The sequence below is a fragment of the Lissotriton helveticus genome, chromosome 3_1, assembly GCF_964261635.1.
Source record: "Lissotriton helveticus chromosome 3_1, aLisHel1.1, whole genome shotgun sequence".
NCBI classification, from domain to species: Eukaryota; Metazoa; Chordata; class Amphibia; order Caudata; family Salamandridae; genus Lissotriton; species Lissotriton helveticus.
In genome coordinates, this window is record NC_136061.1 from 1,918,125,320 (window position 1) to 1,918,151,952 (window position 26,633).

At 40.2% G+C, this 26,633-nt stretch overlaps 1 protein-coding gene across 2 annotated transcripts in view; it reads right to left on the reverse strand.

Annotated features, from left to right (window-relative positions):
• The window catches only part of PTPN5 (protein tyrosine phosphatase non-receptor type 5), a 588,489-nt gene that overhangs the window by 428,919 nt on the left and 132,937 nt on the right, over positions 1–26,633 (reverse strand). The window lies entirely within an intron of this gene.

The window sequence follows — 26,633 nt, forward strand, 5'->3', positions numbered from 1 at the left end:
TTTCTCCCACCTATCTTCTATCATACACCATTTATTTGCTTGCTCAAGTTGGCTCGCCCAACAGTAAAGTTCCAGAAAGCTGAGTTGGGAGAAAGAGTCCTTTTTTGTGTGGTCACTCCCATTATTTCTTTGGGATTGACTTATGCTGTTGACTTCTTGAATCTGTGCACACTGCTGCAAGGCCAGGGGCATGTGTTCTGACCCCTAAAACATAGTTAGATTGGGTAACTTTTAATTGATTTTTTTGACTTTGTTAATAAGGCCATCGTATATGGTGCAGAAAATACACTAGTGTGACAAGAAAAACATGGCTTCAGGTCTACCAGTGTAGTCTGCAGCTGCACTTTAAAACTGCAGATTGATGTGTCAAAATAACCCCTTTTTGACAGAATGTTAAATATTAATATTAATAAGTTACCCCATGTACCCCTATGTAGGCCTTGTACCCACATTGTAGGGTGCATAGTATTTAAAAAAGGCCTAGTAGAAATTTGATGTTACTATGTCCATGCAGTGACAAGCCTCCAAAAGCTATTTTCACTGTGGAAGGCTCTGACTGTCCTACAGAGAAAACTAGAGTGTAGAAACAAATATTAATTCCATATCTTGGGTTAGGGACATACTAGAAAAATACTTTTAGTCACTCTAGGTAGTATTATTAAAAGCCCAATTCATGGTGAAGTTGGACTTTAAATAAATATTTAGAAAAAAAGTAAATTGGAGAAAGTTACCATATCCCTTCCTGAATGCTAATCTACATTAGCTCTCCACCAGCTGTCAATCAAGTGAAAAGTGCTTCCAGAACAGGGACAATTGCCCAGGACTGAGGTGATGTTTTCTTTCCCCAGCAGGAAGACCGATTGGGGTGCGCCCAGGAACTTAATTAAGGGGCCCGTCATGTCACACATAAATATCAGGTGACACCTGGAAAGGGCTAGCCTTAATCCCCATAGTATGGTACAACATTCAGTAGGAAGTACCTAGAGAACTGGTTTGGAGTGACCACAGAGGAGGAACTGATCATTACCCTGGCTACATCCCTGGGTGGGCACACGGTAACTGCTGAAAAAGTGGCTAAGGCTGCCACTGGGAACTTTTACCATATTGGTTATAGAAGAGCCATGAGTCACACTGACGTGGCACCCCAAAAACACTATCCGTAGAACACTCTCTGGACCTGTGGAAGAGTAGAAGAAGGACTATACCTGCTTTTTGCAGGCTGGACCTCATACTTGTACCTTGGACAAAGAAGTGGACTCTAAACATCCGTTGGCTGACTTCCTGTCTGGCTATAGGGGGCACAACAAGCTGCAAGAGGCCTTTTTTTTTTAAAGTGCCCAGCTGACTAGTAGCAACTAGACCTGGGCTGGACACTGCTGTTGTCTTCTGCATGATACCATGAGAGTCTCTAAGTGACTACGCTGAGGACCTGGCTGCCTGAGAAGTATACTCCTGCGGTTGTGTGGGCACCAGACGGAAGTTTGGAAACTTCTAAAAACCCATCTTGTAGAGCTCCAGACCTTTAGTGGATCCGCCTGGAAAAGCATCTGACCTCTGCTTCCACAGTGTCAGAATGGATTTCAACTTTATCCTGCTCGAAGGTCATCTCACCTCTGAAAAGATTTCCCATTCTACTTAGGAAAATCTACACAGATCCAGAGCACTAGGGGGAACAACCTGTTTTTGTAGCTATCCTTTGGTTCCACAGCGGTGGCTAGAGTTTTAGCGGCTACGTGCACAAGGAGAATTTTTCTCAAAAACTACCAAAGTCCAATTCTGCATTGGAACTTAGAGGAAATTTCAGTGTTTTTTTTATCAAAACAACAATAACATGCCTTTCTGAAGTGAGACTTGGAAACTTTTTTTGAACTTTTTGACTTCCAGACTTTTACCAAGACCAATCTACTTGGTGTTACTGGCTCAGGCGACATCACAGTCGACCTCAAATTGTATCTAGGTCCTAGTCTACCACTTCCATAGTCCATCATTGGTGCTTAGTGCTTTTAGGTACTATTTTTACTAAAACCTTTACAAATTTATATCACTAGTTCCCCATTTGGATTGTTGTTGTTCTGATGTCAATCGTTTATTACACTTTTCTCTATTTTTATAAATTGGAGTGGGATTTGAGTGTTGCGTCTTTGAAATTGTTACTGTTTTGGTACTTCTCAATGCTTTACACATTTTATTTAAGTTAAGTCTGTCTGCTTTGTGCAGTAGCTACCGGGGGATGAGCTTAGGTTTAAATGACTGAAACCTTTGACTGGACCTAACAGGCTAGTGATTTTATTACTTGTGATGGACTTCCACTTCCAGTCACCTTAATTAATAATTCACTTTCTTACAGGAGTGAAAGGCCCCTTTCTTCCCAATCTAATTTCAGTGTGTTTATTTTAAATGGGCTATTTTTCCCAGCCCATACTATGGATATTAATAGACTCTCTAATTCCTTGAATTTATCCCTTGGGATGGGACACATGGCATTTTGTACCAAGTATAAGCATCTGGGCACAAACACCAATTGAAATTAATACCTTATTTGAGAGCGAGAGTGATTTCCAGAATTGAACCAATGTAGTCAGCCCTTTTTTTACTTATGAGTATAGATCTCTAATTGAATGGGCCACGTGCATCCCTAAATGGCTACATTTCTCCATTTGCCACTAGCTTCCAAGATCCAGAAGAGTCCTTGTGGCCTGACTGACCAGCCCACCCAGAGGAAACATCAATTTATTCCAGTTGCTTTGTGGGCCAAACACCAAGCCAAATCAGTTTTTGGCTCAGTATTACCAGTGGTTGTGAAATATAATGAATAAGTATCATCAATGTTGTATTATTATTATTAGTGACAGAATATTATTGATGGGTGGCTACTGCTAGTCTAGCACCAATGTGTTGCATTATGTTTAGGTTATTTTATGTTATGTTATGTTATGTTATGTTTCACAAGGGTATCATGGTGCTGAGTCAGTGTGTGCGCCTATCCCTGCCTATGGAAGGTTGGTTAATTGAATATACAGCTATTCGGCTTCTTGCAGAATTCAAGAAGATTGTAGGAGACTCAGATGTGGATTGGGATTCTCATACTCCTGATTTGGTTATATTTATGCATGGGATGTGTGCGAGCAGGATTCATGTGAAGCAGAGGTGTCTGGGTGGTTGGTGGAAAGAGATTCAACTGTTTAGGTAGGTGGAGCCTGAGTTATGTAGTGCCTTGAATGTGTATGAGAGGATTTTGAAATTGTGTATCAGAAGCCAGTGGAGCTCCCTGAGGTGTGGTGTGTTGTGAGTGCTGGGGGGAAAGTTGAAGATGGGTCTGGCTCCAAAGCTCTGTGTGGTTTGTAGTCTTAGAGAGAGTTTCTTGGTGATCCCAGCATAGAGGGTGTTCTTGTAGTCCAACTTGCTGATGATTAGATAACAGGTGACAGACTTTCTACTATTGCTTGGGAGCCATTTGAATATCTTCTTGAGCATCTTCAGGGTCTGGAAGCAAGATGCAGTGGCAGCATTCTCCTGTGTGGCCATGTCCAGTTGCTGTTGACTATTATTCAGAGATTCCTTGCATGGGTGCTAGGTTCGGGCGTGGGTCCCATGGTGAAGGGTTCTTGTGAAGATCACTACTTCTGTCTTTTGGTGCTGAACTTGAGACAGCTGGCTTTCATCCAGTTAGCAACTTTGGCCATGCAGGTGGTGAACTTGTTTCTTGTGCAGGGGTTCTTGTCAAAGAGGGAGAGTATAATTTGTGTGTTGTCGTTGTAGGACAGGAAGTTGATGTCATGTGTAGAGATGATGTTGGCAAGCGGGATCATCTATGCATTGAAGAGGGTAGGACTGAGCTATGAACCTTAAGGCACTCTGTGGCTGAGTTTGCTGGCTTCTGAGAACTAAGGTGCCAAAATGACAGCTTGTGTTCTATCCATTAAGAAGGAGCAGATCCAGCAAAGAGTGGGTCCTTGTATGCCAGTCTCATGCAAGTACCTAGTACGGATAGGGTTTGAGACAATATGAAGTGCTACAGGGTGGGCCAGGACAATGAGGACTGATGTATCTCCTCTGCTAAGGATCATGCAAATGCCATCTGTGGTGGCGTTGAGTGCTGTTTCTTTACTGTGATTGGGCCTGAATCCGGATTGTGTGGAGTTGAGGAGTTGGTGACCAGTGAGGTGTCGGTTGTTTAGTTTCTCTAAGACCTTTTGTGTGTATGGGAGATGGGTCTGTAGTTGGAAAGCTTGTCTGGGTCTTATTATCATGGCCTCAGAATCATTAGTGGCTCAATGTTTTCAGTCTCTGCATTTTGATTGGTTTCATTATTATTTATGCTTCAGTCTCAGGAATGGTGCAGTATAATTATTCACTCACGTACTCCATACTACACCGAGGCTTGCCTTTACATGAAAAACCACCAGTCTGTGTAAGTGGTGAAAGAAGAGGGGATATGCACTCTGCTTATTTCATTACTTTATTTTTTTTAAAAGCTCTTCTGAATTACTGGCCCTTGCCAGAACACTGCAATTACTGAATGTGCTTGTAAAATATCAAACAGATGGCAACTCTTGACACCGAGCACGCAGCATCCTCACAAATTTGTAGGCAGGCAAGTCTGTAAAGATATTTACATGTAGCATTAAGTGCCATCTTAGGGAAGGATATACAAGCAAATGGGAGAACAGAGAAGAGAGCTGAAAATTACCCTAAAAAATGAAAGTTACATTTTCTAATAAAACAGACCTAAGGCATATTATAAAAATGATCAGAATAGGTGAGCCATAATAACATGAGGAGACAGTGTTCCACATGGAAACCATTTCAAGGCCTGTTTAACATAATCCCCATGTACCAAACAAAAGGGATGCATACAATAACTGACAAGGAAACTTGTGTTGCTAGGCATTAATAAATCACAATTCTATTCTTTGGTTAGATTACAGTTTTTTTCATTTAAATGATGATAGAAAGAAAATTGTTCTCGGGTGCAGGCGGCTCAGTTAACGGTGGAGTGACATGAGCGTACATATAATAGACTTAAAGATAAAGACACATTTACCATGATAGCCAATGGTAGGAATACAGAGTTCATGGGCTGCATCAGTCACAATCTGTTGGCCTTGTGGTGTCAACGTTTCAGCCTTATATGTTCAGATCAGACAGGGTCACCAGCAGGATACAAGAACAAATCTGATGGTTAAACTAGTGATTTCCGAGGTTGCAACCACAGTAAGAATAGTTTACGTCACAGTGCAATATGCAGACAAGCTTATCTGCATGGAACACTGTGATAGAATCTATTCACCCTGTGATAGCAGCTTAGTCAATCAGTTTCTTAACCTTTGTGTATATGGCAGACCTGTTGAATTAATGGCCAACTCCTATATGACTTTGTTCCTGTGTCCTGACAATGACCTTGTCCGATCTCTGATACAATTTCTTCTAGCTAAAGCACAATGATTCATAATTATAATACCTCCAGGTCACCTATCCCTCTAGCTGATAAGCATGATTAGATAACTGTTTGTCTGGCATTCAGTCATTGGATTTAGTGTGCACACAATTTGAGATTTGAGTTTGGGCACATAAATGTATTTGCAATTACAGAGGAATAATATTTATTTTTTAATTTTGTTGGAGCAACCGTACATACTTCATAGGTAAAATGATAAATAGAATATTGTGTACGGTCCCCTGAGATGCATCAGAAATTTGTGAACATTTGCATGCATGCTTGATTCCTCAAAACATACACATCAAATACCTCTGACATCCAGAGATTGTTATGGGGTGATGTAGAATCCTTCTAATGCAAAAGCTATTTTAAGAAGATAAAATAATCTTGGCAGATATGATTAATATTCAACAAAATTATCAAAATAGAACTCTTACCAATGATTAACTGGGTTGACAATTTGAGAAACACCATTTCCTAGAAATGTGCTAAGCTAGGGTAGACTGCAAAGATATTCGCTCTCTTGGTGTGTCAGCGGTCACACTAGAGCACCTAATAACCACCTCAAATGACTACTACCATTTACAATTTTTATATAAAGATCAAATAGCTGGCAATATCATTGGGTTTTAAATCTAGATACACTAATGATTTTATGTAATTTTAATGATAACAAAAAGACATTGGGTTCAACTTGTACTGCCAACCAGTTTCTGGTTCATATCTCCGGACCATCATCTTTTCCAAATTTAAGATGATTATAGAAGGAAAGATGGTGGTAAATTCAGTTCCCCAGAATCTCTATATTAGCATATGATGTTCTAATTGCCAGAGTGCAGCTGCATTTTAATAACATAAGCCTAAAGTTGTAACTAACAAAATAACTCAATCTGCTGTATCAAAGATTCCTCCTGGATATCCAAAAGTAATGAAAATACTCCAATTTGGCTGAAGACCCAGAAAACTGGATCTCAGCCATGGTGATTAATTATGTACTGAACAGGAGGTCGAAAAAACAGGGCTATTGCATGTAAGACATTCCCCATGATATTTAGAAATTTTTGCTTGATCATGGGTACCATCATTCGAAACCCCACATGGGTCATTAAGGTATCTTTATCTGATATATGCGCAGGTGTTATAGAGGGCAAGAAAATCGTGACAAAAAGAAGGAAGAGGGGTGTGGAATTTAATAAAATATGTGCTTGTCCATGGGACAAGTTGCTTCATAAATCTACCTGTCCTGTATCACAATCTACTTGTCCCTTTGGTTCCATGTAGTGCGGCGGCAAATTAGGGCAGCAATCTCATTCTGTAAAAGCGCTGATAATAGCCTCTCTGACTATGCTAGAGCTCATATCATAGTAGGGTTTAAATACTAGAAATTCTCTTAGTTTGCCACCTTTCTGCAGATCTACATACTGGGGCTGGAGGTAGCAGTAAGCAAACGTTTCCCATGGTTGGAAGGCCCTTTTGAGACTGTGCAAACCTACTAGCATGTTATACGGATTATCATCAGCTCGTCTCTAATATTTTATCATACAGAAAAAGGCTGGAAATTTACTCCTGGCAAGGGCAGAAGTAAAACTTCTTCCAGGGTTGGGAAAAACGGGGTTGGTGGGAAAGTGAACTTGTTACTGATCAACCGATTTTTGCATGAGCAATTCTACACATGCATATTTGCTCATGCTAAAATGCAGTTCATAAATAATTTCTAGGAGTATGATTTCCTGATCTATTCCTGTAAATTCTTGTAAATTCATGAAAACCTTAAATCTCAACTAAAGCAAGGACATATACCATGGCTGACTTTTGTGACTTTCTTTAAGAATTGGACCCCTATTTATTCCTGGCGTTAAACTAGACCTTTTGTTTTTATTAACATTCTGTCTCTCTCTGTCTCTCTCTCTCTCTCTCTCGCTCTCTCTCTCTCTCTCTCTCTCTCTCGGTCTCTCTCTCTCTCTCTCTCTCTCTCTCTCTCTCTCTCTCTTTCTCTCTCTCTCCCCCCCTACTGGCTGGCTTCACTGTGAGTGACAGCATTCTGCTCTTTCACAAGGAGCATATTGGCATGCAATGTAGTTTCGTTTAGTGCCAGTAACTACTGTGGCAATGTGTGGTTTTTGAGACCAAAGATATTTTTGCTTTTGACAATGTTTGTTATAATGATGAGGACCCGGCAGCTCCCACAACAATAAACCAAGTCAAAACAGGACATGCATTGACAAAACCAAAAGGCTGACAATCAATGTCCAAACTATATGCTTTGCCAATTCTTGCTTATTGTCATGTTGCCTATAATCCTGTTGAAACTGGTTACACTGATTTCCTATTATAGATATTTTTTGGAAGTACTATCATGCATCAACATATTTTACTAAATGATGTTTCAAAGAAATGGTACCTAAAATTTCAAGTAGTTTACCAAACGTTTTGTTTCTAGTTATTTCAATTTGAAAGCAAAAAATCATCAATCTTGCTCTCGAGTTTTTGAATATATTTGCATCTAATGAGAGAGCATCCTGGAAGCATTATACGCAGCCTCATATTGCTAAACTTTGCAAACGTGTGTCCACATTTGTATACTGCAACCACTGTCAGTAGTGCAGTCGGAACTTACAACAGTTCCTTAGAGCGCTCACACTAATAATAAAGGCTTTCTATTCATAAACTATAAATACAAGTTCAAACAGCATTAACATATGAACACAAATATTACCTTAACTGCAGAAAATGCCTTTCCTTGATTTATAATCTGATACTGTAATCTGGCAGTGAAAGGGTTTGTGCTGCTGGTGGTAGGGCCTACTTGTCCCAAAGACAAAATAAACATGAAAACTTGTTGTCCTTGACCCCAAACAATATGTCCTGGGCTATGGGCTGAAGGAAACACAGAGGCGTATAAATAAGTCAACTAATGTAGAACCAGTTGCATTGTGCTGAATGAGAAGTATTGTTCTACAACCCATCATAACCCAACACTAAAACTGAAACAGAGTTAATATGTAGTCTTCTCATAAGTGGCAGATGGATAAAGTAAAATGTCCTCCTTGGCTGTCTATGAATATGTGAAATCGGGCGTTATCCCGGTGGGATTACAGGTCAGAAATGAACCGGGTTTATTTATTGAAAATAGAAAAATTTTAGAAACCTGGTCCCATATTTCAAATAGATGCAGTAGGGATTGAATCCTCTTGATTATTGAAACAGCCCGAGAATTTATTTTTTTAGAAAAAGAGGAGATTGAACGACTTGAGGCTGAAATAAATAGCAATACAGCTCTGGAGGAGGCCAAAAGAAAATTAGAGGAACTCAGTATTGAGTTGGATGGATACAGAGAATATTTGTCGAATAAAAAAATTAAAAAGTTAAGGAAGGACATTAATAAATACAGCATTGAAAATAATTACCCCTACCTTAGCAAGGATTATTATCAACAGCAAAGAAGGGAACCTAACTGGGAAAGACCTCCTTTTCACAAACCAGTTTATTCAAGAGGGGGGAGAAAACGTATTACGTTTTCTGAAACCTCTTGGTCAAGGAGTGAGGATGAGGGTATCAACAGGCAAGAAACAGGACCCCATTTTCAGAGATTCGACCATGGCCCAGGTCCTTCTACATCCTCATCGTCTGCACCTTTTTTAGACCACCTCCCCAGAGGAGGCAGAAAACAGAACAAGAATTTTGGCAGAGTTCAATACATGAGGAACCCCCAACAGGAGGAATACTTGGAGACAAGGAATCACCGATACTGGCGATAAAAAGATTCCCTATTGTCAACCTATCACACAGGACACTTAACAACACAGAAATTGAGGTCTTAGAAAAGGGATTCACTTTTGCACCCACTCCTTTCATTAATAAATGTAATTTGGAAAAGGACTTGAAGGGTTTTGTTCCGGAAAATACGACTTAGTCGTTTTTTCGAAAATAGAGACTATACACTTGAGATTTGTATTTCAGGTTTAAAACCGAAGTCTCTGTTCACCCCTAATCTAAATATGGTTGGCAAAAACGTTGAAACATTCGAGAGAGTGGTAGAGACAAAGATTAGGCAGATTTCGGACAACCTGCCCCCAGTTTTCAATAATATGAGCCGTCCACAAAGAGATGCAATGCTGGCTCTTAAAAGTGATCTACTGATCACGATTAAACCAGCATATAAGGGTGGGGGGGTAGTAGTCTTTGACACCCAAGACTATGAACAAAGGGTACTGAATCTCTTAGAAGTTAAGGAACACTACTCTAAGGTACCCATGGGGCACTGGATAGCATTAAAAGAGAACGTTTTATCCCTTGTCAACACAGCCAAAGAGAATCATTGGATCACAGAGAATGAATATAGATTTTTAGTCCAAAGTGATGCGAGAATACCAGCTATACATGGGCTTCCCAAAATCTATAAGAATAAAACAGACCCACCTTTAAGGCCCATCGTTAGCTGTATAGGGTCCCCATTGGAACCCTTGAGTAAATATATAGACAGCTTCCTCAGACCAGCTGTACAAAAGCAACGGTCATATATAAAAGACTCTACACATATGATCAGTATAGTTGAGGGTTTGACTTTTAATGATCAATCTCATCTCCTTGTGACATTGGATATTGAGGCCCTTTACACCAACATCCCCCAGGATGACACGATTTCCATAATTGGCCATATCCTGGAGGATGTTGGTGTATCAAGAGGAGCTAATGTGGGATTTATAATGGAATGCACGAAGTTAGTACTGAAAGAAAATGTGTTTTTATTCAAAGAGGACCTATATCTTCAACGTAAGGGGACCAGCATGGGAGCGACCTGTGCCCTAAGTTTGGCCTGCTCCTATGTGGGCCAATTTGAAGCGAGACATATTTTTAATGAAACAGCTCCCTTTTATGAGAATGTGTCTAATTGGCACAGATTTATTGATGATGTCTGGTTCATATGGGATGGACCAGAAGAATCATTACAAGAATTTTTAACATAGCTCAATTTAGGGGATGAAAATTTGAAATTCACGGCCCATTATAGTAATAGTGTAGTCAGTTTCCTTGATCTAAGCATAAAGCATGTGGAAGGAAAATTAGAAGTGGAAATTTATTCAAAACCAATGGATAAGAACACGTTACTGCACTATAGTAGTTATCATCCGAGGGCTCAAAGGGATAATATTCCTTTTGGGCAGTTCCTTCGCTTGCGAAGGAACTGCTCCAGCCTCACTGATTTTTACAAACACTCAGAGAATTTAAAGATGAAACTTAAAGATAGGGGTTACCCCCAAAAATTAATTAATCACTCTTTTAAAAGAGCTAGATTTTATCATCGAGAAAGCATGTTTGAGCAATCACACAATAATAATCAAATGCGAGAAGAAGAGGAGAAAAAGGAGAAAATTGTATTTGTAAGCCAATTTTCAAGCTTTAGTAATAAAATTAAGAATATAATTAATTCATGTTGGGCGATATCAAATGACAATGAGCAGATTGTGCTCAACCGCCCCATGTTTGCTTTTAAGAGAAACAATAATATGAAAATTAATCTTGTAGAAACCTACAGAGAACCAGTAGTACAAAGACAATAAAACATGACAGGACAGAGAGCTGTGGGCAATTACAAGTGTGGTAACTGTTTGATGTGCGTATATTGCATTGAGGGTAAAAATTTGACTTATAATAACCACACTATTAAAACGAAAGAACTTTGTAATTGCAGGAGTAAGAACCTGATTTATCTGATAATATGCCCATGTGGAATGGGCTATGTGGGTGAGACAGGTCGAGAATTAGGAACCCGACTGTCCGAACACAAGTCAGCAATTAACAATAAAAGAGTGAACGCCCCTTTAGTGGAACATTTCACATCACAGTGCCACACTTTTGAGAATATTAAATGGTTCATTCTGGAGAAAATATCAGGAAGTAAGCACGGTGGTGATATCACTATAAAAAGTAAGAACCGCGAACAGTGATATATATCGATCTTGGACACAGTTAGAAGTGGTCTGAACTCTAGAGAAGAATGGGAACGCATCGTTGGTGCTGTATTGTTTTAGTGTAGGGATCCGCACATGATGGCAAGAAATAGCCATACGCTTAGATCTGTGCATTAGTTCAGTATTGTCTATCCCTATGTATGCTGGTTTGAAGGATGTCGTCCGGCCGGCAGTCCTGATACTCAGGATTCATGGAATTTGACGATATACATAGAGATGGCGTCTAGTATTTAACATACCAATGTTTATCATTATTTTGTTATCACTTTTTTTATGTGGATTGGAATTGTAATACTGATGAGTGTAAATTTAAGCAACCACACGGACCTCGGTTCGTAATACCTCCCTGGATAGTGGATGTGATCTTACCATGTATCTTGGAGGTGTGGTATCCAGAATACCGCTGGTATAATGACCAACATCACTACAGGTCTGTAAATATAGATGCTATTACAGATTTGAAAGCTCTCCTTACCCCGGGTGGTATTTAAAATAATGCGATAGTTTATGGAATAATGTAAGTAATAGGCGGTAAATCTACCATATTTACCATATTTACGGCAAACCTGCCTTTGTAAGTAATAGGCGGTACATCTACCATATTTACGGCAAACCTGCTTTTGTATTGCGGGTTACTTATCAATATACTGATGAGTGATTAATATATATGGCTCTCATACGGGAAGGCCATATCGATTTAACAGGTGGCATTATTACGAGTTCCGCGGTAAATGAACGCGAGGAGAAAAATGTCGCGGACTCTATGACGTCATCGATGCTCGCCCCACACGGAAGCAGTGGGTTTGCGAGCATCAGGTGATTTATATTAGTGATATTTTGGGCTTTATAAAAAGGTGGAAACACAATCAGAGCGTTCTTTTGAATGGATGACGTACACACGTTCCCTGGATCTATGCTGTTGCCGTTCTTCAGGTATTTCCACCAGGGGACTTGCCTATGTTTTGCGTATATTCAGACTTTCTTTCCGGGCATCCCCTCATATGTTATAGACAAGGGTAGGGACTGATATTAATATAGTTTAAAATCAAGTGACTTTTACCGTGCGATGATTAGATCCTCGCTAAATTGAATACTGGAGGCATATTATTAAATAGTTTTTGACTATGCACCATACCAGCACGAATAAGATGAGCTTTTATTTAGTAGAAAGGAGTAAACCTAAAGGTTATATATGTAAAGATTATATTTTTAATTGTCAATGGATAACCTAGCACAGACTTATAATATCAGATGATGCTTTATCGACCATAGGGTTTTCCGTACAAGGGCACCCCAATGCAATGGTGAGGAACAATTGATTTTCCGATAACTGGATCACCACACATCAATAGGTGGGACCAGAGAGAAGACGTGGAGCTTTAGAGCACGCCTTCTGGATAAAATACGTAGGTATACTGCCCCAAAAATGTTTTTTTATTTGAAACAACTCTAGGATTTTAACTGAAATTGGATTATAATTATATATGGTTTGTGATTAGATTTCAGACTACATATTGGTTCATATTGTCGGACCGGCAATACAGGATTCTGTCCAACTGAAGGCCAAAAATTTCTAGACAGAACTCTACTTACCATATCCATGAGGGGTTCGAGGATGGCATCCTTTATATAGGTAATTCACCAGCTTAACATTAGGAAATAAATAGAAGTTGGTATTGACCAATGGGGTATAATGTCAACCCGCTGTTTTACAGATGTTTGCCGCCCCTTTAAAACACACCATGAACAAATTTTGAAGATTGTAGTACAGCGACCTATTCTTGACGCTACTTGATTTTATGGTATGTGCTTAATATTTTAGGAATGAGAGCAGACACGAATGTGGGTGTTGTGTGATGATGGTTTCTGGATGTATCGGTGTACTTACAGTGTAGAGCTTCTAGTGGTTTTGAAAACAAATACCGGCATGCCATTGTTATGACATGATTAATGGGGGAGGATGGGGTTCGATTTAAAGATTAAAAAATATGGGGCATTATGTTGTGATTTAGGACCCCCTGTTTCATGATCCAGATGCTAGAACCTGTTAGTGATTACACAATGGGGCATGAAAAAGATAATATGTTTGAAAATTGTTCAAAATGGATGTGAAATATTGTATTTATTATTATATATATTTTTATGTGTTTTTTAGACACATAGGATAACACATTGACTGTGTAAGAGACATATATTGAAAATAGTCTTGATAAAGGTGGTGCATACAGAGCGACTCACCGAAACGCGTCGACACTAACGTGCAAAGTTAAATTCAAGGAACTACTTTGTCAGCAATTGTTCATTTAACTCTGACTAGTTGCAAAGATTCTAATGAATTAACATCCTGATGAGTCAGGTTAACATCACGGGTTCTTTTGTCTCTTCTTATATTTATTGTGTATAATGCTGTACATGTTTTTTATTTCTTAGGATATGATTTTATATATAAACTGAATTGTGATATTTTACTGTTTTTATTAATTGATGGAAAATAGATTTGTAATTTGAGCTAATTACGTTGTTGTATGACTCCACGATTGAGAGGCATTTGCATTTATAACCATTTGATTTTCTTTGTGTTGACTGTAAGTACAAGAATGCAGTGAAGTGTGCATGAGTAAATTCGAGTGAGAAGTTTTTCAACAATTCCAAGGGAATTACGAATGTGTACTTGTCTATGACACCTTACAAATGAGTGTAGATTCACATGTGGTCTAGTAAAGTAAGTGTATGAAATAAAAACTGGGAGATCTCAAAAAGAATATAATGCTGTGGGTAACTTGACCATTTGAAGTAGTCAAATGCTGCTTGAATCTTGTCCACATTTTGTTAATGGCTTGGATAGCTGCCAAATTGTAAACCAGTGATTCAATAGCTGGAAGCACTAACACCCGATCTGAGGTATAGTTTAAGACATTGTCAGCAAATGTAGCAATCTCTGGTGTCAAACTAGTGCAGGCTACTGATGGTATTAAAGTTGTCTGGTCCAGCATAGAGATGTAAAGCTCCTGATAGAGAACATGTAAAAGGGGTGGTAACGGACACTCCTACTTCAAGTTCCTGGGTATGAGAAGCAGTGGTGAGGAGTGGCCATTTACTAATATTACTACCATCCAGCTAGCATATATTGTCTAGAGCCAGGTGATATTGAGCTTTGGGATGCTCCCTCTAAAATGGATGTTATACACCCAACATTTTCAAGGGTAGTGCCTTGTCTGGCAACTATGCTCAGTCTATCAGTGCCTCTGTAAATCCTGTATGTGAGGGGGTGTCCCACCCTGCAACTGATCCATGTTGACATGCAGGACAGTTTTTCGACTACCACAGTGGATCTCTTTATTAATAAATAAGCTAATGTGTGTTGAGAAATGGTGTACAAAATGATCTCTGTAATCTGCAATGGCAAAGGTATTGCTATTCCCTGCACTATAGTTTGATATAATGGCAGCTGGAGTTAATCGTCAAGATGTTCACACTATTACCCAGGCAATTGACCCATCCTGCACCTCTCCTATTGGGTACTTGCTGCATGATGCTCTGTAGCCTACTCAGTGAAACAGGAGTGATTAAAGATACTCTTCCACGGGAAGTCAGCTTAAGCAGAGGTGTTCATTTCAAAACTAAAGTAACATATACCTCAAGAGCTTTGCCACTGGTTCACCCCTAGTATAGTTGTACATTGAATTGTCTCAAGTCTTCGATAATTTCTTTAGTTTGGAAATGCATGGTTTATTTATTTACTTATTTAATGGATTTATATAGTGCTGGAATCATCCCCGAAGGGGTATCTCAGCGCTTACGGACCCACATAGGAAAGCTGTCATACAGGAGCGAGTCTAGAACAGAACAGTTTTCAAAGCCATCGATCTGCTATACTCATAATGTAATGTCCTTGGCTAGTGACTTTATTAATTGTTGATATTATCCCTGTTGTCAAATACATTGTATCCTGAATTTTTTTGCCTGTCGAAATTCTTGTCCTGGGTATAGGCTTGCTATCAGTGAGCCTTTAGCAGTTATCATGTACTAAAGCTACCTAGAATTCATTCCATCTGTCATCTTCACACTCTTTCAACTGTGCTGGCATTCTGGACAAAAAATCTGCCATTACATTTTCCTTTCCTGGGGCGTAAACAAATTTGTAACTATTCTTGCATCAGCATAGATAGCCTAGCTATCCTAATGGAAGCACTTTAAAATGGATAGTAAATTGTTTCCGCAAATAAAGGTTCTAAAATGGTTCCTAACCTATGCACTAGCTAATATTTGCCCCATAATAATTAAATACTTTTCTTCCATGGGGGATAATGATCATCATGCATAAGCAATAATGCATTGCTTGTGATTTTCATTTATCTGGGACAAAACTGCTCTGAGACCTTTGCTGCTAGCATTCATGGTGATAACGCTGGATGCATGTGGGTCAAAACAATTTACTGCTGACACATATGCAATAGAAGCTTTTATGCCATGAAATCTTCCTCACGCTCACTAGATCACACAAACTTGTTCTTAGACTTGAATAGCTGTCTAATTTGATAGGACTTTTCAGAAAACTTCGGTATGAATTTCGCACTATATTCCGCTAATCACAGGAAGGTTCTGACCTTTTATTTGGTCAATAGCATTAGCCAAAGATAGCTGGGCTTTGACAAAATATTCACCAATGACATGACCTAGATAAGTCACATTTCTCTCAGCAAATTTGCACTTAGAAAATTCTTCATTTAATCCTTTTGATTCCAATATACCTAGCACCTTCAACAACCTGTTATCATCTTAATTGTCTTGCCTGAATTTCAAAATATCATGTTGTAAGACTATTATGCCCGTCACCTTCCCAACAACTTAAACCTTAAGCATTGAAATACAGCTGTAGCTGACGCTATGCCGAAAGGCATATGCTTACATTGTAAAAAAGCCTCGGGGTGATAAATGCTGTGAATTCCATTGACTCAGAAGTCAATGAAATTTGGTGATACGCTGAAGATAAATCAAAGGTGGAGAACCACTTTGCACACTTGATACACATCACTATTTCATTTAATTTCAGTAACGGAAATCCATTGATGGCAATGTTGTTGATAAGGTTGCGTAAATCGCCATATATCCTGATCTTACCATTGTGTTCTGTCTCCAGTGGAGAAATCTAGCCTGTTGCTTCAACTGGTTCCATTACTCCCAATTCAACTAATTTCTCTAATTCTCTGTAAATGTAATTTCTTTCCATCACAGCAATGTGCCTCTCTTTGTGTACCTTCAGAGTTGCATCATTTTTCAAAATAATCCTATGTTCAAATCCCTTAAGGTTCCCCAATGTTTTGCTGAAAACATTACAAAACGTACTCAGCATGTCATTAAGAACATGAATCACATAATCAATTGCTAAGTCATGTTCCTTACTGTTTGTGTCTAGAACTATCTTCAAATGTCTCTGATCATACCAATCCAAACCTGGATGTCCTTTCTTAGCAATATAAAATTCAGCTAAGTACTTCTATTCATAACCTTTCAAATGTACCATCGAAAACCCCCCATATCAATACATTCTCCACTATAACCTTCAGGATAAATGTCAGGTTCTAATATTAAATCTTCTACCTTCTGCAAAAAGTTTTCTTTCCCCAACTTTTCATTGTTGGTGGTATATGATGGCCCAGAGTCTGCTAATAACTACAGTGATGCACCCCCAATCATCATCCAACAAAGTGGTTTCGTTTTAATTGAATAATCATTTATATTCTAAATCAGTTTGCTATCAATGCTCACTATATTGCCACACCTCTCATCATCCTGGTCCAAAGTTCCCTTTTCTTCCTCATTGGTCTCACCACCTGATTCGGGTCTTATTTCTTCTGCATACCTTAGCAAAGTGTCCAACACTGCCAGAGTTATTGCACCTTTGGCAGCTGGACAGTTCTTATTCTAAGCCATGTGCTCCTTACTGTCACAATGATAGCGCCTTGCTTGTTCCTTAAACCTCTGGTTACCTTTACTAGGATTTCCACTAGCCTTATTATCCACTATATTATTAAGCTTGCTAATAGTGTCACATTCCTTTGCCTCTTTTAAATCCACTGCCCAGTTTCCTGAGGTGTCTTCTTCATGTGCTATTGCTAATCCATCATTTAAAGGAGAATCCACATTTACCCATACGCGTTCCTGATTAACAGGATTGCTAGCATGCATTACCAATTGATATCTGATTAAATTCTCCTGAAAAACTTCAAATTTGCAAATGTATTGCCAATTTTTTATGTTCCACCACATATTCATCTACTGTCTCAATTTTTCTTTGTGTGCATTGGAAGAACTTGTACCTAGTAATTCCAATGTAAAATTTAGGTGCAAAGTTTGCATTCTAGGTCAAGTGTAACATTAAATGCATTAACATATCCCTCAACTTCAATCTTCTACATCTATGAATGCACTTTCAATCTTTGTGGACCAAAGCAATACGAAAAAATCCTCTTCTTTTGCTCAGGAGACATATTGTTGGGTCCATCAGAAGTTCAATTCAAATACTTTATTGTGTGATTACTTAAAACCATTACAAGTTTTGTTTAAAAAATACATACAGGTCATGTGTACAAAAGACAGAGTTTTAAAAACAAGTCAGCTCAGTCAGCCCACAAAGTTAAGACAAGTCCGCCAAATATTCAACCCACGTGATAGTGGTTTTCAAGTTACTGCCTGCAGAGTGGTCTTTTCTGCCGGCATACCATACCGGAGACATCCCAACTAAGGTCGTCATGCTTGAGGCAGACTTGGGAACTGTTACTATGTGAAGTCCTTACCTGGCTGGATATCTTTACGCTGCTAGCAAATTGTTTTGCTCTTACTTCAATTGCCGATTTCGGGAGTAACTTGAAAACCACTATCATGTGGGTTGGATATTTGGTGGACTTGTCTTAACTTTGTGGGCTGACTGGCTCTCAATCTTCGAATAAGCTGCTCCTTCTTTGACGTGTAACACGAGGAATTGTGACAAAGGCAGTGCTCTTGGGACACTGAGCCCCAACTGCCAGCTATCAACTTTTTAGGAATTGATGTCCAGTTTTGCTCACCTACTGTGATACACAGGGGCTTGGACTACGTTATCCATGCTCAGTACGTTATCCAGATAAGCACTTGCAGCTTTATTACATCGCACAATATGTAGTTCTTTGAGCCTTGAAAAAGTCTTTTCAAGACGAAACATGCGTCGGCTGTTCTATCTGTCTCTACGTGTCAACAATGATGAAGATCTGTGATTAAATTCTTTTACGAATATTGGAGTGGTGCTATTGTCACTTGAACAAAAACTGACTTTTTTTAATTGGTTGTGTAAATTTATTTGGGTTGTGCTCTGTCTACTAATCTATTATTAATTAATTACCAATTGCGTTCAACGCCTAGGTTGTCTGATCAATCATAACGTCACTTTTTTAAAAACATCTGGGGCAAAACAACTAGACTTACCTGGAACCACTTGTTGACCGAGTGAAGGGGCTTCGGCTCCTCTCTGTCACGCCGTGAGGGAAACGGCTTGGTCAAAGTCTTTGGGCAGACCGGGAGCGCCGAGACACTCCCGAAAGACTTCATCTCCCAGCAGCACCGGGGCGGCGCCTCCTACACACGCCACCAGCGCGACCAGCAGCGCTAGAAAGGGGAGAGCGCCCAGGAGCCCCCTGGGGGAGCTTTACCTGGAACCACTTGTTGACCGAGTGAAGGGGCATCGGCTCCCCTCTGTCACGCCGTGAGGGAAACGGCTTGGTCAAAGTCTTTGGGCAGACCGGGAGTGCCGAGAGACTCCCGAAAGACTTCATCTCCCAGCAGCACCGGGGCGGCGCCTCCTACACATGCCACCAGTGCGACCAGCTGCGCTAGAAAGGGGAGAGCGCCCTCTCGCCCCGCGAGTCGCGCGCGGGAGCAGCCGGGGAGAAGCCCGGGACAAGGGCGGGACAGTCCGGGACAGGAGGAGACTGGGCTGGGCCACAGATCTTGACTGTTTCATGCCGCTGCCGCTGCCCTCGGTGTCCCCGTTCAGTGAGATTGTTATTCATTAATTTATTATTATTTAATTCCGTAAATAACTGTGCGATCAGACACTTACTGCTTTGTTATATAACAAGCTTTGTAGTAGCAAAAGATTTTATAAACAGGATTCATCATGTCTAAATCCAAAAGTGAGAAGGTTATAGTGGGCGCAGGCGCAATTGCTAATTACATGGTTAAAATGGTAAATAAAATTAATAACGACAGGAGAGCCTCCCTAGGTAGAGAAGGTCCACCTGATGCAGCCCTAGATGCTCCTACCCTTGGGGTGGAAATACCAGAAGATGACCTTACTGGGATGGTCTCGCGGTCTGTTATAACAGTGGATGCCCAGGTTCATTCAGGGTCGCAGGACAAAGATCTAAACATATCCTATAGTGAAACAGAGGAAGTTCCACCAAACTCCAGACCAATAAGAACCTGCAGGAAACAACTAAGCAAACGTGGGGGGAAGTATAGTAAAAAAAAAAGGGCTGATATCTTTAAACCAGCTAATCATATCCCTGCTGTGGCTACCAACCCGCAGGATGGGAGCAATGGAGCAAGTTTCAATCTAAACTCAGAGCAGTTTGAGCAACTGGTCCACTCGCTGGAAGCTAAATTTGAAGCCAAACTAGAAGAATATGTTCAACCCCTAGTGATCAAACTGGACACTCTTGCGGCAGAAGTAAAGAGGCTAGGAGTGATCTTAGAAAAACAACTGGCTCTGACCGACAGAGTAAAACCTACCGGGAAGGGTCCAGTTGGAGTAGAGAAGGAAGTCATGGTTGTTAACCAGCAGAAACCTTCTCAGCCCATAGCTAGATCTAATGCAGGCATACCCGTCCCTTCTACCTCAACCAGCGCAGACTCACAAACTCAACCAGGTCCAGAGGGTAGACTGGGAAGTAGTCAGGTGAGGAAAAGTAGATTTTTAAATCTTCCGCCTGACTGCGCCCCTTATGTAGTGGTTTTAACCAATGTACCACTCTTTGACCCCCGTTCTGGCCAGCTAATTGAGGAAACACACAAATCTCTCAAAAATAAAACCGTGTCATGGCTGAATAGGAGCTGTGGCTTCCCAACAAAATTTGCCACAGAAATTATATCAACTAGAAGGGCAAACTGGATTGGGCCATCTAGGGAGACGTGTAGCGGGGAATGTATAATTGTAAATTTTAGACACCCACAACATGTCGCTACAGTTTTGTTAAGAGCTGCCTCCATGTCGATTGACGCAAATAGTATTTGTGTGCGCCCCCTAGGGTACTTTTACTCACATCTAAGTAGAGCCCCTCCACAAAGTGCGAGAATGAGATCTTTTACACCATCCACACCTATCGAGACCCGGCCCCTTGGATCATCGCAGGGCTGTGGGGGAGATAATTACTTTAAATTTGGGCCTAACCTTGTCACTCACAATAGATTTGATGCACTATCTGGATTAGAGCTATGTGATTGACGTGAGGGTTTGGGGGGGAGACATCTGCAGTTAGGGAACCTTTGGAGCCTGAAGAAACCATAATAAGGCCTAAAAATACTTGTTGTCAACCTGAGAGCATAAGTAAAACTGTGGGGGACAAGGTAAAGATGTTAAGCTGGAACGTTGCTGGTTTACGTTCCAAAAGGGATGATAGTAACTGGTTAAACCTTGTGAAACATTATGATATTGTGGCTCTCCAAGAGACATGGGATAAAGATTGTGACTTCTGGATGGATGACTTCACATCCTATTTTGTTCCTGCATTGAGATCACCTGCAGGGAGAGATAGAGGGGGCCTTATGATCTTGGTCTCTGTGAACATAAGGGGAAGAGTAAAATGGGTTGACGGTGCTTCTCATAACTTTCTTATTCTGGAAATAAGTTTGGTTAATAATACAAAACTAATTCTGGTGAACTGTTATAACTCGCAGCAAGGGGATTTTCCCAATGAGCACCTTAATTTGTTGTCTGATTTTTCAAACACCTATAAGGAAAAGCAAACCACTGTTTTGCCATTATATTTTGTTAGGCGATTTTAATGTGCATCTTTGTAGCTTAAATTGTCAAATTATTGATACTGATGGTCCTGCTCTTACATGCCCTCAGCATTTTGAGCATAATTCTAAGGGGGAAGCCCTGGAGAAACTTCTGTCCAACAATGATTTGTTTGAGGCAGGTTTCTTGGATAAGAGTGTCCGTACGCCGACGTATGTAGCTAGGGACTGTGAGTCAATAATAGACTATATATTTCTTTCTTCAGGACTTTTAAAATATGTACTTTTTTATAATGCTACACCCTCCTCGTTCAGTGACCACATTCCGGTGGTGATTGAATTGATAAATGGATTTTCCTTACTAAATAAAACTGATTTGCCGCAGGTTGTAGCTGAGGTAAAAGTCAAAGATCAGGGCAGAAGATTAAATTGGAGTAAGGTTACTCCAGAAGACTTCTTCCATATTATTACGACAAAGGCCGCTCAGGAACTAAACATATGTGCGGACCCACATTTTTATGGGGGGGATGTAATTACCTCATATGAAGCCATTTGTTCTCAAGTGGCTAAAGAACTTACAATAAATAGTAAAGAAGGGAAAAACAAACCTGTACTGGGCTGGTTCAATCATAAATGTACCAAAGCACATCATTTATTAAAAAAGGCTCTAAACGATCGGCCAAGGAATAAAGGTTTAGTTGCTCAGCTTAGGAAGGAGTACTCAAGTGTAGTCCAGGCACGGAAAAATGAAATAAAACAAGATGCGTGGGCTGATCTAATGGATAAAGCGACATTGAAAGATAGTGCCAAATTTTGGTCTATAATTAATACTCCCCTGTTCTCTGGCAATCAGAACTCTGCATTGGAATTAAATATTGCAGAGGAGGATTGGTTAAGTCATTTAAAAAAAATGTATGGAAGTGATTTAGAGCTGGAAACTTTTGCGGTTCCCATCTCAGACCCACTCATTATATCTGTAAATTTTAATACAGCAGAAGTTGTTAAAGCAATAGAGGGCACTGCGGGGCGTAAGGCACCAGGCACTGACGAGGTTCCCTCAGATATGTACAAGGCTAATGCTACTTATTGGGGAAAGATTTTGACTAATGTCTTCAATACTTCGGCCATTTCAGGATTCCCAAAGTCATGGTCTCGATCAACTATAATTCCCGTGTTCAAGAAGGGCCAAAGGGGAGATCCCAGATGCTGTAGGCCTATATCATTACTTGATTCCTCCTTTAAAATACTGGGAAAGGTCATATTAGCAAAGATAACAGATTGGGCCCTGGAAAAAGACATACTGTCCGACGCCCAATATGGTTTTAGAGTCGGGAGGAGCACGGAGGACCAATGCCTTAATTTACACTTAATAATATCCAAATACACGAGGGCAGCAAGGGGCTCCATTTTCTTGGGATTTATGGATTTGTCCACAGCCTTTGATCTAGTTAATAGATCTAGGCTGTGGACTATGCTGTTGGAAATGGGCCTTGACCGGCCCCTCGTGTATTTTTTGGTTGAATTACATAAAGACCTGAATGCCTCAATAAGGATGACGCAAGAGGGGAAATGTACGTCTAGTTTTAAGTCCGGAAGGGGGTGTGTCAGGGCTGTATCCTGGCCCCCATGCTGTTCACCCTGTACATAAACTGTCTGGAAGCTAATTTGTTAACAGCTACACTCGACATCCCGCGTATGGGAGGATCTCCGGTTCCGGTGCTTCTCTATGCGGATGATGCCGTTTTATTAGCAAGGACTCCTTTGGGTTTACAAAGACTGCTGGATTCCTTTGGGAACTTTATGAACTCTCTGGACCTAGTGGTCAATAATGGCAAATCACACATTATGTCACTAGGGGCTGGTAAAAGTACTGCTAGATCTTTTAATTGCGGAGAAGAAGAAATCACTAGGGTGAAAGTGTTCACCTATCTGGGAGTTGTCTTCGACGACAGGGGAACGTGGTCACCTCAGCTCTCTACAAAGGTGAATGCTGTGAGAAATTCTTCAGCCGCAATATTAGGATTTGCCAAAAGATTGGGGGGGAAACCCTTTGAGGCTATTTTAGCTATTTATAAAGCCAAAAGTATCGTAATTGCAAAGTACGGGCGGCTATATGGGGGTTCATTAAACCTGACTGTATACAGTCAGAAGAAAATAAATTTTTACGTGCCCTCCTTGGTCTCCCACAATCCACTGCGACCCATTCTGTCCATCTCGAGTTGGGCTTAGGATATATTTCTGACATAATGAAAATAGCCCCAATCTTGTTATGGATTAGAATCTGGTTGAATCCGAATCTTAACTTAAATCATAGGATTCTAAAGAATTGTATTAAACTAGATAGAATGAAGGATATCCAGTGGCTGTCGTATGTAAAAATGTCATCTGAGAAACTGGGGCGCCCTGAGATTTACCTTCATCCCGAATCCTTATGTAAAGCTGACTTGGAGTGGGTTAAGAAAAATTTTATTAGGCAAAGCGATGCAGAGCGGGAAGCAGTGGAGCTATGCAAAACATCTGTTAGGACCCACTTCTTGGTAATTTTGTCACTAGCAATGCCATCATATCTGTCTATCGTTAATAACCCTTTTCACAGATGGCTTTTGACAAAATTTAGTTTCAACCAAATTCACCTGGTACTATGGGATCTGCAGGGTTGGACTAGGCTAGAAGATGCGACCCAGTGTAAATGCGATGATTTCTCCCCCAAGACACCATGCATTTTATGTTCTTTTGCCCTTTTTTTCATGAAGCCAGAAAAAGGTTTATTTTTCCACTAGTGAAAAAGATGGACTTCATACAATGTAAACCTGCACTACTGTTTTTACAATTGATGGAATCCCCTGAAATCATGTTTAGTGTTGCCAGCTTTCTTGTTGCGTCTGTCAGAAGTAGGAAGGTTAGACAGGCAGCTCAACTGGAAATGCTAAATCATATAACATAAGCTTATGTACTTTGAATATTGGTCTTTAACAATGAATTTGTCTTTTTAATGTTTTTTTATTGTATTTTATATTGTATAACACATTTTATAATGTTCTGTATAGTGTATAGCATACTTTTATGATTTTAATTAATCGAATAAAGTGGTTTTGACTTGAACTAGACTTACAATTTCAAACAGCAATGGTAAAAAGTATAAACAGTTGATATTAGGTGAGAAGCAGTGTTCCAGTGGAAAATACCAAATGGTCAAGGGCTCGTATGTTGAACCTAGGGCAACATTTCTGGACAAGTGCAGGTTTAGATCCAGAAGGCCAAAATGCTTGAGGAAGACTGATGGTCAAGGTTCTTATTGTATGTTAAAGGAATTATTCAGTGTTCACTCTCCACCAAGATAATGAACTAGTCCACTGTCCACACTTCACCTTTAACCTAAATTGAGATCCAAAAACACAATGCAATGACAGTGATACACCCAGAGCCAAAAGCACTCCTTCTTGTAAAACTTTCTTATCTAGTATGCTCCACAAGGCAACTATCCAAATGAAGTAGGCAGAATGAAATTCACATTTTGCAGATTGGAGGGGTAGAGGGTTCATTACAGCCCGGTATACCACCATCCAGTGGGTTTTTTAAAACTTTTTTAATCTAACCAGGGGATCCACTAATAAAGGGTGGTTTGGAGACCCCTGTGTTAGTTTTAATAATATTCTCTGCACCTTCCTTTTCTTGATCCCACACAGTCATTTTGTATGTTTATTTTGTCTCCCCTCCCTATTGCTCCACCTCTGACGTTGGCTTACGTCGAGGTGTGTTAGCAGCCCTATGATGAAGCATGTCACAGATTTCTGTGGGTGAGGGCAGTATTAACAACGCATTTGTCTTGTCAATCTACCTCTAAACAATAGTGACAATTTTTGTTCAGCCCCATAACTACATGTGTGTAAAGCTCTATACTAGGACGTCGGTGTGGGGCTTTTCCTCCTACCCCTTTCCTACTGTGTGTGAAATTAATTAAATATATTCCAACAGGTCGTGTAAAATGCCCCGAGGTGTAGCCAGACATACAAAACAAAATCCCTGAATAAATGCAGCTGTAAATGTTTAGGCGCTGTAGATGTTAATGTGCTGTAAATGTTAATGTGCTCAATATCCCTCCCTATGATGTTGTGGGTAGATAAGGATACTTCCAGCCATCCTGCACAGTATTTCAACAGGTATTGATTCCCCCAAGATGGCAGCATATTAGGTCATGTAACGTGACCCTGTATGACGACATAATCCACACACGTCAATGCCAGTCACAGGTTGAGAGAGGAGATGCACATGTTAGCACATGCTGCCACCAGCACGCTGGAATGAGGAAAAAGATGCACACACACCCAGTTCAAAAGGTACCTTGCGTGTTCAACATCAATGGATGCACTGCTCCAATGACTCCAGTAGATACACCCTACGACCATGTGCCATCAAAATGTAAAAAACAAACTCTTCTCCGATGAACTGATGTTCATCGCTCATGATGTATCATCCGTACTTCCAAGAATGAAGCTGATCAATACCAGCATGCAACTCTTTGAATCACGCGTAGGCTACTCTTCAGGTAGATCGTCGCCAAATTGTTGTGGATCAAATATGTAGACATACCACGATGATAAGAAGAGAGTTTTTATTTCACCTGCAGAGTAATGCAATCCCAGTTTCCAGACCCACTTCATACCTCTCCAGCCTAACTCTCCTGCATCATCCTTTGGAATGCTGTTATGGCTCATTCTGGTTTCAACCTGGAACCAGTAAGAGAAACCAACAACTGCAGTTTTTCCTTGACCTCGGACCAGGATCTTTTCAAAATGACTAATGTATTGGTTGCTAACTTAGGTCGTGTCTGAGATTAAACGTGGCTGTAATTGGTCAAGAAATGATCAAATAATACGCAGGGAGAGAAATAACTGAAACACTAAGCATGTGTGTTGCCCATTGAAATCATTAAACAAAAATTCATACCTTCAAGGCCTTGCCTCAACAAGTATGCAAATGAATTGGGTGCAAGTGAATAAGTGCAAAAGAAATGGCCATGTTGCTTTGACAGCGGAAAATGTTCTCAAATTAATTTCCATTGAGATCAAAGTAATACCCTCAGTACACAAACAACTTCACAATAACACCCACATTTTTTATCTCTCAGAAAGCCAGATAGGAGCTTCTTCAAAACATGAAAAACATAGTGCTGATGAGGTCAGTGGGGCAGCGGTATTTTAACGTGGCTTTGCAGGAAGTAGAAGTTA